We start from the raw sequence: 13,846 nt of genomic DNA, 5'->3' as shown, positions 1-13,846 counted from the left end.
ATTTACATTTTAGAAATTAGAATGTGAATTAAAGCAACTTGAACTCTTTATGGTTTAAAGAAAGTTGTCGTATCTTATATAGAGTGTCTTGGATTACTAGTCAGACATAGAAGGAAGTCATTGGTTTCTTTGTTAAAATTATAGTAAAAACTGGATTATGAAAAATAAAAGAAGAAAAGTATGTATTTTATAGTTCACTATAATATATTTTCTCCTAAAATGTGTTTTAATGATTGGAAAAACAGTAGACATATGAACATATAAGTCGAATTTTTCAGAGAATCTCATCACCAGATTCACATGGATTCATACAATCAGAAAAAGTCAGTGGGCCTTTCACCAACAGGCTATGTTTCAAGGATTAGCTGTGTAGGTCATTATCGGCTCTGCATACTGCCAAGGTGAAACACATAGCACAGCCTATATTCTCATTTCCCATTGCTTTTGTGCAGTATCAAAAGGAACTGAGTAGAAAATTAATTTAGCCTTTTTGTGTCTAATTGATTTTCTTTCATGAGATCTCTGGTTTCCTCATGTCAGAGTTGTATAATACTGAAAATTTTCATTTTGGAAAAAACTCTTAAAAATACATACAAATAATTCTCATTTTGGATGAGTGTTTCGGCATAACTAAATTCACTGTAAAATACCTTTTGCTATATAGACTTTTACCTGACCAGTAACTATATGCTTTCCAGTAAGAGGCAATACTTTAAGTTTTATTCTTAGCTTTTTGTACTTTAAAAACATGCAGGCCATGAGGTTAGCCTTCCACTTCTTCTCCTTTGGTAACTATGTTCCTCTTTCTACTAAGAACAACTGTTAGGTGGCCTTGATCTACAGCTTGAGACATGGCACTTTGTTCTAGAATAGGAGTCATTCAGCACCTTCACTGCCCCAAGAAAATTTTTATTATATAAATAAAAATAAGTAAGGAGAAATTTTGATGGTAATTTTAAGGATAAAATAACAGTGGTTATGTGTTTAAGTCTCTTGGCCAGAGACCCTACAAAATAGTTATAATTATGTAAACAATTATTGTATAAAAAAAAGGATGAGGAGGTGAGTAAAAAATGTGTGTGCATGTGTGTCATGTGTACACACACATTTTAATAGCTGGTACTGAATTTCCTTTAGGGATGGCTCTTTGCTTCATGAAAGACCTAATAATCTACTTGTGATTAGAACGTTTAGCTCTGAGAGACAGAATATTCAGAGACAAGAAACGAAAGAGACAACCAAACTGTTCTTTAGTTGAAATTTTAAACATTTTGGACATAGAGAAAGAATAGAAAAGACTGAACAGAACTGGTAGGAGGTAAGAACCTAGCAATATGGTGTAGACTTTGAACCTATGAATAATCCACAACAAAATTTGGCCAAAGAAAACATTTTAGGGACTGGATGGTCAAAGTACTTGAACATTACAGATTTTAGTCTTTAAATAAATTATTAGTGTGCTTATGATGCAGCCACCTTTCATCTCCCCAAAATTTAAGCAAAGGGTGGTATGTTATTAATAATAAGTACTTTTATTGAGCATATACTATAAACTAGGTACTATAGTAGGCACTTTAAATTATTATTTAATTAACACAAAGCTTTATTAGTAATGATTTTTGTTATCACTATTTTAGGCAAAGAGTAAGTAAAGGCTTAGTGGTGATACAGCGGAGAACAAAGGAACAGGAAATAAAGCCCAGAGTGGATTGCCCCAAAGTCACCTCTCTCTAGCATCTGTGCAAAGGAGTCAGAACAGTGGGAGGCAGGCAATGATCAGGAAACCCAGAGGGCTACCAAGAGAGAGTGAAAAAGTAGCAGAATCATAGATGAAGTGTGGAACTGACTCAAGAATAATCATAAAATATTCCTTTTTTCCCTCCAAAAAACTAGGAGGTGACCTTAAGGTGAAGGTAGAAATGCGTAACATCTGAATTAAGAATATAAAAGTGTTCTAACTGTAATATAGTAAAATCTAACTAACTAGAAATCAAAAGGCATTAACTTCTTCATTCTTTTCAAAATATATCACGTTTCCCCCTGACTTCTAAAGCAGTCATTTAGACAGTGCATTAACAATTGCCTGCACTGTGGGAAACACCCTTGACTTTTCTATTTATTAATAACCACATAACCTTGGGGAAAGTAGTTACCTCCCTCAACCTTATATTCCGCTTCCACAAATTAAATGTAAAAAAGGCTACTTCTTTAGTTTGTTATGAGCTTTCAATGGAGATAGAGCTATATCTATCTATCTATATATCTATATCCATAATCTATACTTATAGATATATAATCTCCCACCACGCCTGCTACTAAGGAGGAGCTACAGGGAAAAAAATATTCTCTTTGTGGAACATAAGTTAACATTTCCAGGATGACCCAGGGTAATTATTATAAAAAAAAACATATGGCTTAATGAAGTATGAGTCCTGTTTATCCTTTCACTAAATGACCCCAGACTGTAGTCTGCTTTTCTCTTTACTCTTGGTTTTGTAGATAGTTTACAATTTACGCTCAAGCTATCATCTGACCCTTCTTACTGCTGCAAGTGAATTGAAGGAGAAGTTGGAAAGAAAAGAAAACACCTGTCTGTGGAAATTAGTTTAAAAAACCCGAGCCTAGAATAATGAATCCTCTGAGTATACATATAGCTTCACAAAGCAGATTCCCATACAAACATGAAAAAAGGAAGTTAATACTGATACATTGCTATCATCGGATCCCCAGACCCCATTTAGTTTCTCCCATTGTCCTAAAAATGATTCTAAACAGCTTTATTTAGGTCCAATTCACATGCAATAAACTGTACATAAAGTGTACAATATATGTTTTAACATATATACATATTAATAAAACCATCACTACAATCAAAATAATAAACATTTATATCACCCCCCAAAGTTTCCTCATGCTCCTTTGTAATCTAACTCCCTTTCACCTCTCCCCTTTGTAACCTCCTAAACCATTCCCAGGCAACTACTGATCTGCTAAAGTCATTAAAGATTGGTTTGCAATTTCCAGAATTTTATATAAATGGAATTATACATTTAGACTTTTTGTCTTCTTTCACTTAGAAAAATTATTTTGAGATACAACCATATTGTAGCATGCCCATTTGCCTGTTGATGACTATTGCATTCATTTCCAGCTTTTGGCTATTAGAAATAAAGCTGTTATGAACAGGCACATGAACATCTCTATGGGCATATGCTTTTGTTCCTCTAAGAGAGAAATGACTGAATTAGAAGATAGATACATTAAAAAAATTTTTTAAATGCCCAACTGTTTTCAAACTGGTTGTACTATTTTACATTTCCACTAGCAGTCGTTTCCTCCAAATCCTAACACTTGATATAGTGAGTCTTTTTAATTATATCCACTCGAAAAGATGTGTAGTTGTACCTCATTGTGGTTTAATATGCTTTTTCCAAGGGACTAATGATACTGAGCATGTATTACTGTGTTTATAAATCACTGTTTTGTCTTCTTTGGTGAAGCTTCTGTTCAAATCATTTGCTCATTTTTAATTGGATTTTTTATGATCTTATTACTGAGACTTGAGAGTTCTTTATATATTCTGAATCCAAGTCTTTTATTAGACATACGATTTGCAAATATTTTCTCCCAGTGTGTATCTTCTTTTTATTCTCTCAGCAAAGTATTTTGAAGAGCATAAGCTTTTAATTTTGATGGATTTCAATTTATCTATTTGTTCTTTTATGGATTATGCTTTTGGTGATTTATATAAGAAAGCATTGCCTAACTCAAAGCCTCAATTTTATCTCCCATGTTCCCATGTTTTATTCTAGAATCTTTATAGTTTTAGGTTTTAAATTTGGATCTATGATCTATTTTGAGCTAATGTTTGTGTACAGTGTGAGATAGGAATCAATAAAGATTTTTTAAAACTATGAATATATCCAATTTTAAGCCACGTTTGTTGAAAAGATTATCCTTTCTCCATTTAAGTACCTTTCTGATTTTGTAAACCAATTGTCCACCCCATTTCTTACCTCTCTGTTAAGTTCCTTGGTCTATTTCTTTTATCTCAACACTAATACCACACTGTAGCTTTATAATAGGTCTTGAAATCAGGAAATATTAATACTCTAACTTTGTCCTTCCTCAAAGTTTTATTGGCTATTCTAGGTCTTTTGACCTAGAATTTTAAAAAATATTTTTGTTATTTCTAAAAAAAAAACCGTCAAATGGAGCTTGTGTTGAATCTATTGATCATATGAGTGAGAACTGGCATCTTAATATTGATTCTTTCAACTTATGACCACTGTATCACTCTCATCTTTAGGCTTTCAAAGTTTCTCTCAGCAAAACTTTATAGTTTTACATATTTGTCAGATTTATTCCTAAGTATTTTATATTATTTGGTGTGATAGTAAATGGTATTTTTATATCAATTTATGTTATATTGTTGCTAGTATATAGAAATGCAATTGACTTTTTACATGATCTTGAAGATCACTTATTAGTTCCAATAGCTTTTTAATTTTTAATCAGATTTTCTACACAGATAATTATGTCATCTATGAATATAGTTTTAGTTTTGCTACTTTTACAATATGGGTTCCTATTAATTCTTCTTGCCTTACTGCATGAGCTAGATCTTTCAGTACAATAATGCTGGATAGAATTTTTGAGAATAAATAACCTTGACTTGTTCTCAATCTTACAGAAAAAACATCCATTTTTACCATTAATTTTGGTGTTAACTGTGGGCTTTTTGTAGATGCCCTTTTTCAGGTTGAGGAAGTTCCCTTCTATTGCTAGTTTGCTGAGAATTTTTATCAGGAATGACTGTTAAATTGCATCAGATGCTTTTTTTCCCTACATATATGGAGATAATATATGGGTTTTCTTTTTTAATTTGCTAATATAGTGAATTACAATGAATAATGTTCAAATATTAAATTAACTTTGCATTCCTGGGATAAACCTTTGATGTGTTATTTTTTATATATATATTGTTGAATACCACTTTCTAAAACTTTAGTTAGAAACTTTGTTTCTGTATTCATGAGAGATTGTTTTGCAGCTTTTCTTATAATGTTTATGTTTAGTTTGAATATTAGCACGAGACTGGCCTCCTAGAATGTCTTCAGAAATTTCATTCTTTTCTAATTTTCTGGAAGAGTTTGTGTAGAATTGCTATTTTTTTCTTAAATGGTTGGTAAGGTTTACCAGTGAATCTACCTGGACCTGTAATTTTCTTTCTGGGAAAGTTTTTACCTATAACATCAGTTTCTTTACTGTATGTAGGGTTATTCATTTTAACTATTGCTTCTTGAATGAAATTTATAAGTTTGTATCTTTCAAGAAATTTATTTCATCTAAGATAAATTTCTTGTCATAAATTTGTTTATAGCATTTCATTATTCTTTTAATCTCTGTATAGTCTATAGTATGTCACAGCTCTAATTCCTAATACAGGTGATTTATGTCTTTTTCTTTCTGATCATTCTGGCTAGAAGTTTATCAATTTTTGATCCTCCCAAAAAAATCACTGTATTGATTTTTCCTTAAGGATTTTTCTGGTTTCTGTTTTATTTATTTCCTACCTGACCATTGTTATTCCTTTCATCCACTTATTTCATATTAAATTTTTCTTTAGTTTCTTAAGGTGTAATCTGAACTTACTGATTTGAGACCTTTTTAAAATTTTCTAATATAGGCACTTAGTGCTATAAATTCCACCACCAACCCCAAGGACTGCTTTAGTGGCATCCCTTAGTTTTTGACATGTATTCTGTCTTTGTTTTGTTTTTCAGTTTAAAAACTTTCTTATTTTTCTCTTGGTTTCTTCTTTGACCCGTTCATTATTTGGATGTGCACTATTCTGTTTTCAGATATTAGATTTTTCAGGGATCCTTTTTTCAATTGTTTTTTATTTTAATTATATTGTAATCAAATAACATACTTTTTATGACTCAAATAATTTTAAATTTGTTGAGATTTTTTACAGCCAGGATATGCTCCATCTTGGTAAATATTCTGTGTACATTTGAAAAGGTGTGCATTCTGCTGATCTAAGTGGATTGTTCTATAGATGTCAATTAGGGAAAGCTGGTTAATGGTGTCTTTCAAATCTTCTATATCCTTTATAATTTTCTCAGCACTTATATCAATTATTGAGAGATTAGTATCGAAATTGCTTATGATAATTTTTTGTCTCTTTCATCAATTTTTGCTTTGTGTATTTCAAAACTCTGTCATTAGGTACATGAACATTTATGATTGTTATGTCTGTTTAATAAATTGGCACTTTTATTATTAAATGACCCTCTTTATCTCTGCTGTGCGTTAGCACCCCATATGGATGCTCACTGCAGGTGCATGAGATCTGATATCTCGTATCAGGGTGCTCTAATGAATGGATGTCCTTCTCACCCACCTTGGTACCTGACACTTCATGCCAGGCCAGTCACCCACCTCAACACTACCCCAACATGGTCTTTCCTTTAACCTTCGGTGGGGCTTCAACATTCCATTCTGGTTGCCTCCTATGCACAAACTCTTTTCATCTCACTTTGTCTTTGACACCCCCTGCTGGGCAGCCCACTTTCATAAATATTTTCCTTATCCCGATCAGCCCACCATGGGCCGCTTTTTTATGCAGACCCCTACTTTACCACATCTGGGCTCCAATTTCGCCCACACTAGGCTGCCCTTCCTGAAAGACATTCTCCTTCCTCTACTCAGGCTCCCACGCTATATGCCAGACTCCCACTAACCCACAACAGACACCCTCTTCAACCTTACTACTCTTTTTTTTTTTTTTCCTGGACTGTCGTAGCTCACCCACCCCCAAACCAGCATAATGCTTACCTTGCTGAGTCTTAATTATTGGATTTTGGACAAAGTCATTCAGGAAGAAAAGAGAAAAATAAAAGGAAAATCTAGAATGTGTTTTTGTGCTTGAAAATTTTCCTTCCTAAACTGTGTTCTAGACAAGAGATAATAGGTTTTTAAGGTCTTTGTGTCAAGGCATGCTATATATATGAGTCTAAATGCATGGTAAACTTAAGTAGCATGTGGAGCATAGCAAACAACCTGCCTCAAATATTGCTTGTTTAGAAAGCCTTGAAAAACTAGTTAAACAATACTAAATTCTAGGGGAAAGCTAAAACCAAATAATAAAGTATGGGGAAAAATTAAGACTGAAAATAATTAAGGTATCTCCACACCCTTTGAGGGCAATCATGATATTTATCAGTCACAGAAGCTAAATCATGAAAATGACGTATCCCAAGACTAAATGTTCTGTTGTCATTGTTTTTTTGTTGTTACTGAAGTTTTTATTGTGTATTTCTAAACAAACCAGAGTTTAAATCACAGTCCTGATATTTTTTACCTGGATAACTTTGGGCAAGATTTTTAATCATCTTGTACTTTATTCTTGTCATTTATAAAGTGTGGATAATAAGACCTATTTTGCAGGACTCTTATGATAACTAAGTAATAGAATGTATGTAAAGTCCCTAGGACATTCAAGAAATAACAACACCTATCCAGTCCCTACCACTTCACCCCCTAAGTTTTTCTTTTCTGTTATGAAGATTAAATGTGCAAAAGCACATTTTGCAAAGCACTTGATTTTAATAAATAATGCTGTGCTTAAGACATAGTTCACTTTCTCTTTCTCTGTTGCCTTAGTAATCTAAATGAACATTAAAATGACAGAGGCTCTGGGGGAATATCCAGATAGCACTAATTAGGAAGAAAAAATTTTAATTAAATATTTTCTGAATAGTTAGTATATGTTTAGGGCAGTTTTTAAAGGAACAAAATAATAGCTAAAGTAATTTTTTCACTTATTGCTGTGCCTCAGTCACACTAAAAATTACTTCTTTTTTAAAAACGTTTTTTGCAGTTTTATTGAGAAATAAGGGACATACATCACTGTATAAGCTTAAGGTATACAGTATGAGGGTTTGATTTACGTATATTGTGTAATCACCACAGTAGGTTCAGCTAATATCCATCTTCTCATATAGATGTAATACAAAGGATAGAAAGAAGAAAAGATAAAGAAAATAAATGTTCTCCTCATAACGAGAGCTTTTAGGATTTACTCTTAACAACTTTCCAGTATATCATACATCAGAGTTAGCTGTAGTCATAAATCTCTTCCCAACCCTGGTAACCACAAGTCTGATCTCTTTATCTATGAGTTTCGTAGTGGTATTTTTTTTTTTTTTTAAGATTCCACATATAAGTGAGATCATACAGTATCTGTCTTTCTCTGTCTGACTTATAAATATTACTTCTTATGTAGATAATTTTATATTTTAACAGTTGATAACACAATATACATAGTATTCTTTAACTTGATTTTCTTTGCTTAATATAATATTAAAATGTTTATATTAGAATAGTAGAAAATATTTCTATGAGTTCTTATGAAACTGCCTCATTTTTTTCAATGACTATATAGTAACACATTGTGTGAATGTATTATAGTCTTAGTCATTCACCTCATAACTGGCATTTGGGACATTTTTTAACTTTTTCTATTACAAAAAAATTCTGGAATACATTTCCTCGTATACACAGTTTTTGCAGCAGTAAAATTATAATGGTAATGTTAAAAGATAAACTGAGGCATATTAAAAATGTGAGTTTATTTGAGCAGCAATCAGTTGGAATTAGGTAGTGCCAAACCAGAAGTGGTTAGGAGTGCTCTACCAAGAACCTGGGGAGAGACTTTTATATAGAAAAGGCTGAAGCAAAGCAAGGAAATTGTTGACTGGCTATAGCTTAAAGCCCAGCTGGCTCTTTGTAATTGGTTGTCCTTAGGTTTCAATTTTGTGCCTTGAGGCATTTACAGACTTAGATTTCGGTTTGCTTACATAAGCCACCATAGCATCAGAGGCACCTCAGTCTGATGGCCTCCTTGTTTAGTTAACTTAACAGTATAAATATAATTGTTGGATAAAAGCAGATAAACATTAATATTCTCAATAGACATTGGAAATTGTATCAATAGAAATTCTACCAATTTATATTCCACCAGAAATTTTGGGGAGGAAATATCCCCATACCTTTGCCAAAGCATAACAATGTTGTTTTAGCTTTGCCAACCTTTTAAATTTGTGTTTCCATTATAAGTGAGGTGGACTGGGCTTTTTCCCATAAATTTGAATCATTGGCATTTCCTTTACTGTGAACTTCCTGTTTGTCCACTTAAATATTGTTATTGGCCATTTTATCCTTGACATGCTGAAGTGGTTAACATGTAAGAAAAATGATTTTTGTTTATACTATGATTGATAAATCATTTTCTCAGATTGTTATTTATTTTGTCATAGTTTTTTTCCCTGTATCAATGAGTAATTTTCTTCCATGAATTTTCAGTTTTGTATCCTACTAGAAAAGCTACCACATTTTGCAATTATAAAAACAAGATTCCCACATATTTTCTTCTAGTCACACAAGCACACCTAACTGGGAAGCTTGGAAGTGTAGTCTTTATTCCCAGTAGCATGTGTCCGTCTAAAATTTGGCTGTCCTTATAAGGGAAGAGAAGAATGGCCAGCTGGTACCACAAGCATAAAAACATAATATCTGTATACATGTCACACATACATTTGTAAGCACACATCTACATATATATATCATAGATATATATTGAAATATATACATACTTATACAGCATACATATATAAGCACGTATATCTATGCATATATCCATATCATAGACCTGTATGTATCGATATGTGTGCTTGTATATACATATTTTTATATATATGTTTGTATATATATGTGTAGGGGAGGAAAAATAATTTTCCCTCTACCTTTCTAGGTTCTGTGGCTGAGACCTCCCCCACCATAATAAAAGATTACCACAGGAAAAATAAACAGAAGTTTAATAACATGTATACCTCGTGTATAGTGAGAGAGACCCAAGAACACTGAGTAAAACTCCCCGAAATGGCCCAAGGCACCACCTTAAATACTGTCTTAGCTAAAGACAAAAAAAAAAAAAAAGGGAGTGTAGGGATGACAGTTACAGGAGATTATTAGGAAAAGTACAGTGAGGCTATGCAGAGTTAAGTCTGAGGTTTTCTCTATTGATTAGAGTTTCTTGTCGTTTAGAGTCATCCTTCTCTTTCTGGTAAAGAGAGGGAAATATCTTCCAAATGTGTTTTCCCTTATAAATGTAAATTTCCCTTACAAAAGTGTAAATTCTACTCTGTTTTTAGTGCTTTTCCTGTGTCTGCTTTTTCTCAAAAATAATCAGCTCAAAATAATCTTTATGCCAAAGAGGCATAGATGGGGTGGCATATTCTGCTACCCTTCATATGGTATATAGATAACATCATATATAGCATATATATACATATCTATATATCATACATATATAAGCATATATGTTATTAAACTTCACAAATACAACATGATTTTTTTCTTTTGATGTTTTCTGTATTCACAAAAGAGCTTCAGACAACATGATTCAGGGTTTCAATATCTTATTTATAAGCTAGTAAGTCTGGCAAGCTTGGGATGGGTTACCCATCAGAAATGAAACCTACACTCTCAAGAATTGAAAATCAGAGTTAAAATCAAGTGTTCTTGAAATAGGATAGAGGATAAAGGGATGTTTTATGAATTAAATTCTCTACCTTCCCATGGATTTGCAGTTTCCTTCCACAAACAGGTTAATGGGGCCCTTCAAACATTGGTGCCTGTGGGATCATCTGTTTCCGAAACTTTCCACTACAGGGAGTAGTTTTGATTGAAAGGGCAATGCATAGTGGAAAAAAACAATATAAAAATTAATAAGCTGAGGGGGTGTTTTTCTGTCAAGAGCTGCCTGAGAAAGTACTGATCATGTGAGCCAAAGTAAGAATTTAAATCTTGTAATCTGGGAAACACTACGTTGAACTCTTCTACTTTTGATGTGATATGAAAACTTGAGCTCAAGTACAAACTTGCTCCTCTCCCTCTAAAGCCTCTTTTGGTCTATGTTTCTGTCACTTGGAAATAAGATGATAATCTCCCCAAGGTTTAAAATAGTCTTCCTTTATAAGAGTTTTGGTGAGATAGAATAGAGGCTTTTAGACACACTGCCACTTCTTATGAGTTCACAAGGAGGTTGGGAATTAGGAGGAAGAAAAGATAGAAAACTAAAATATAAAATGCTGTGTGAGTAGTTGGCCCTTAAATCCCGTTAATATTATCACTCTGACCATCTCTCATCTCTAATGGCCTCAGAATATATCTTAGGTCAAAAAGATGAGGAAGAATATCTGATTGGATCAGTAACTTGAAAGTCCCCAAGATCCTTCTTTTGCAGTTTGCATCAAGAACTCATAGACTGAAATAACATGTTACTGTGCTGGAAAGTTGAAGCTAATTCAGAGAAAACTGGGATTTTAGCCATTGCTCTGACCCATTTAATTCTACAGTGTGCATGTATGTTTCATGTTTAAAACATCCTGAAGGATCTATGATGCTAAGGAGAAAAAGGCTTTCTACATATTCGCTGTCAAAGCACACAGCATGACCCTGCATCCAGTGTGTTTCTTTCTCAGTGTACCAACACCCTTCTACTTCTACTGTACTCAAAGTTCTGTTGATCAAGGTTTTAGATCACCTCTACACCAGTTATCAGATTCATGCTCTCTTTACTCTCACCCCCAACCCCTTCTCTATACCAATTTGTAATGCTTACCTAATGAAATGCTAGTATGCAAAAGTGTTACACAAAGAATTCTCAAGGGTGGAATGGCTGGCTTTCTGGTGTGGTTAATTTCTCTCAGGTTGTGTTTAATGGAGTGATGTAGGGTTAAGAAGCAAAATACTGAACTGACTCCCTTTGTGCACAGAAAGAGCCTGCATGTTTCTGAATAAAGCTAGAAAGTCCATTTGCAAGCCCCAGTAAAATGGGTTGTGGAACCAAATAGATAGACAGGAGGTGGAGTGGAACCAGTGAGGCCAGAATCTTCTTCAGGCCTGACTGACAAGGTCTATTATGTTTAACAGTATGTGAAATTGGGACTCCTCTAGCCATCATAGGAAGGAAGTCATCTACATTCACTTCCTTACAATCTATTCCTAATCACCCCCCTGCAAAGTACCTTTTATTCCCATTGCTCTACGGAGAATGATCTCCAGATCTAAGATATAACCAATGACTTTTTTATGATTTCTCATCTTTCTTGACATTTCTTTAGCCCTTAAGCCCATTTCTGATTGCCTTGTGTCTTTTGTCATTCAAGAGAGACCCTCACTACTACAATAATCTGCATAATATTAAATTGGAAATAGTGAATGATCATTGTGTCTTTATATGAAGATACTATAGGCAAGACATTCTAAAATAAGGTGCCTGGGCAAGATATGATTTTTTAAAAACAATTCAAAACAAGTTAAATGACTTTTAAATCCTTTACATCAAGGGTTTAAAAGGTTCACGTTGCTGGAGATTCAAAGAAGATTTAAGAAGTGTAATATTGGGACAGATGCTTGTATTCTTTGGGTCTAGACCTCTGTAATGGGCAAACAGAACTCAGCAGAAAGAGGTTATCAAATTGCCTAATTTCTACAGGCTGAGAATGAAAACCAGAGATGTGAGATCCCCAATGAAAAAAGTTCTCTAAAGGACCCACAAAAACATCCATAAATCGACTCAGCTTAAGCATCTTCCAAGCCTACAGGTTCATTGTTAATTAACGAGTTATCACTCAAGTATGACCTTTCTTCCCCTCTTTCTTCTTTCCTCCCTGTACTCTATCCCCAAGAGGGTCAAAAGCCTCAGTGATCCAGCTTGGCATGGGAGTGTGGAAACACTAGGCAGAGAAAGAAAGAAGATGTCAAACATACTCCCTTTCTTTCCCATAACAGGATTCCCAGCCTATAGCAGTAGTTAGCTAGGGAGGGGAAAGTTTCAACTTTGAATAACCTCAGAATTTTGACGTTCCAGTTGCTAAATAGAAACAGTGTTTTGTGACATCAGAGTGAACAGAAAACTCATAAGACCTGGCCGATGGAAAAAATATGTGCTGCTGAGCAAATTTAAAAGAAAAATGGGGACAAAAATTGTTTTATGATTATATTGCCCAAAACATATTAGTTCAGTGTATGAACGATCCAGAAAATACAGATAAACCAAAAAATTAAACTTATATAAATTCCATCAAGTTTGGTTAATTAACATAAATATTTCTGTATACATACACATATACACATATAATCATACTATCTATACTGTTTTATTATAATATATTATGAATATATTCCCAAAGCTCCCAAAACTAGATTATGCCTTTTCACCTTATGTTTCTATAGGACCCTATACTTAACCCTATCATAGTATTTTATTATTTAATATTGAATTGCCTATTAAATTGTTGTGTTCCACTTTGGTAGGCAGAATTCTAAGATAACCCCCCAATGACTCTCAGCCTTCTATAGTACTTTCCCTTTTTAGTGTGGATAGAATTGGTGAGCATGGTGAGTCACTCCCATTACTGTGCTACATTATATGGCAAAAGGTAGATTATCCAAGTGAGTCTAACCTAATCACATATGTGCTTTAAAAGCAGAGAATTTTCTCTGTTTAGTGGCAGAATCAGAAGTCAGAGAGATTTCCAACCATGAGAAGGATTCAACATGCCCTTGATGGTTTTGAAGGTAGAGAAGGCCATGTGCCAGAAGATGTGGGAAGCCTTCAGGAGAGCTGGTCCCTAGCTGACAACCAGTAAGAAAACAAGGATCTCAATCTTATAGCCTCAAAGAATGGAATTCTGCTAAGGACCTGAACAATCTTCTAAGTAGATTCTACCCTAAAGCCTCCAGATAAGAGAGCAGCTTGGCCAACACCTTG

This window comes from Eschrichtius robustus, chromosome 2 (assembly GCF_028021215.1).
Source record: "Eschrichtius robustus isolate mEscRob2 chromosome 2, mEscRob2.pri, whole genome shotgun sequence".
Taxonomy (NCBI): domain Eukaryota; kingdom Metazoa; phylum Chordata; class Mammalia; order Artiodactyla; family Eschrichtiidae; genus Eschrichtius; species Eschrichtius robustus.
Note: the sequence above shows the minus strand (reverse complement) of the source record.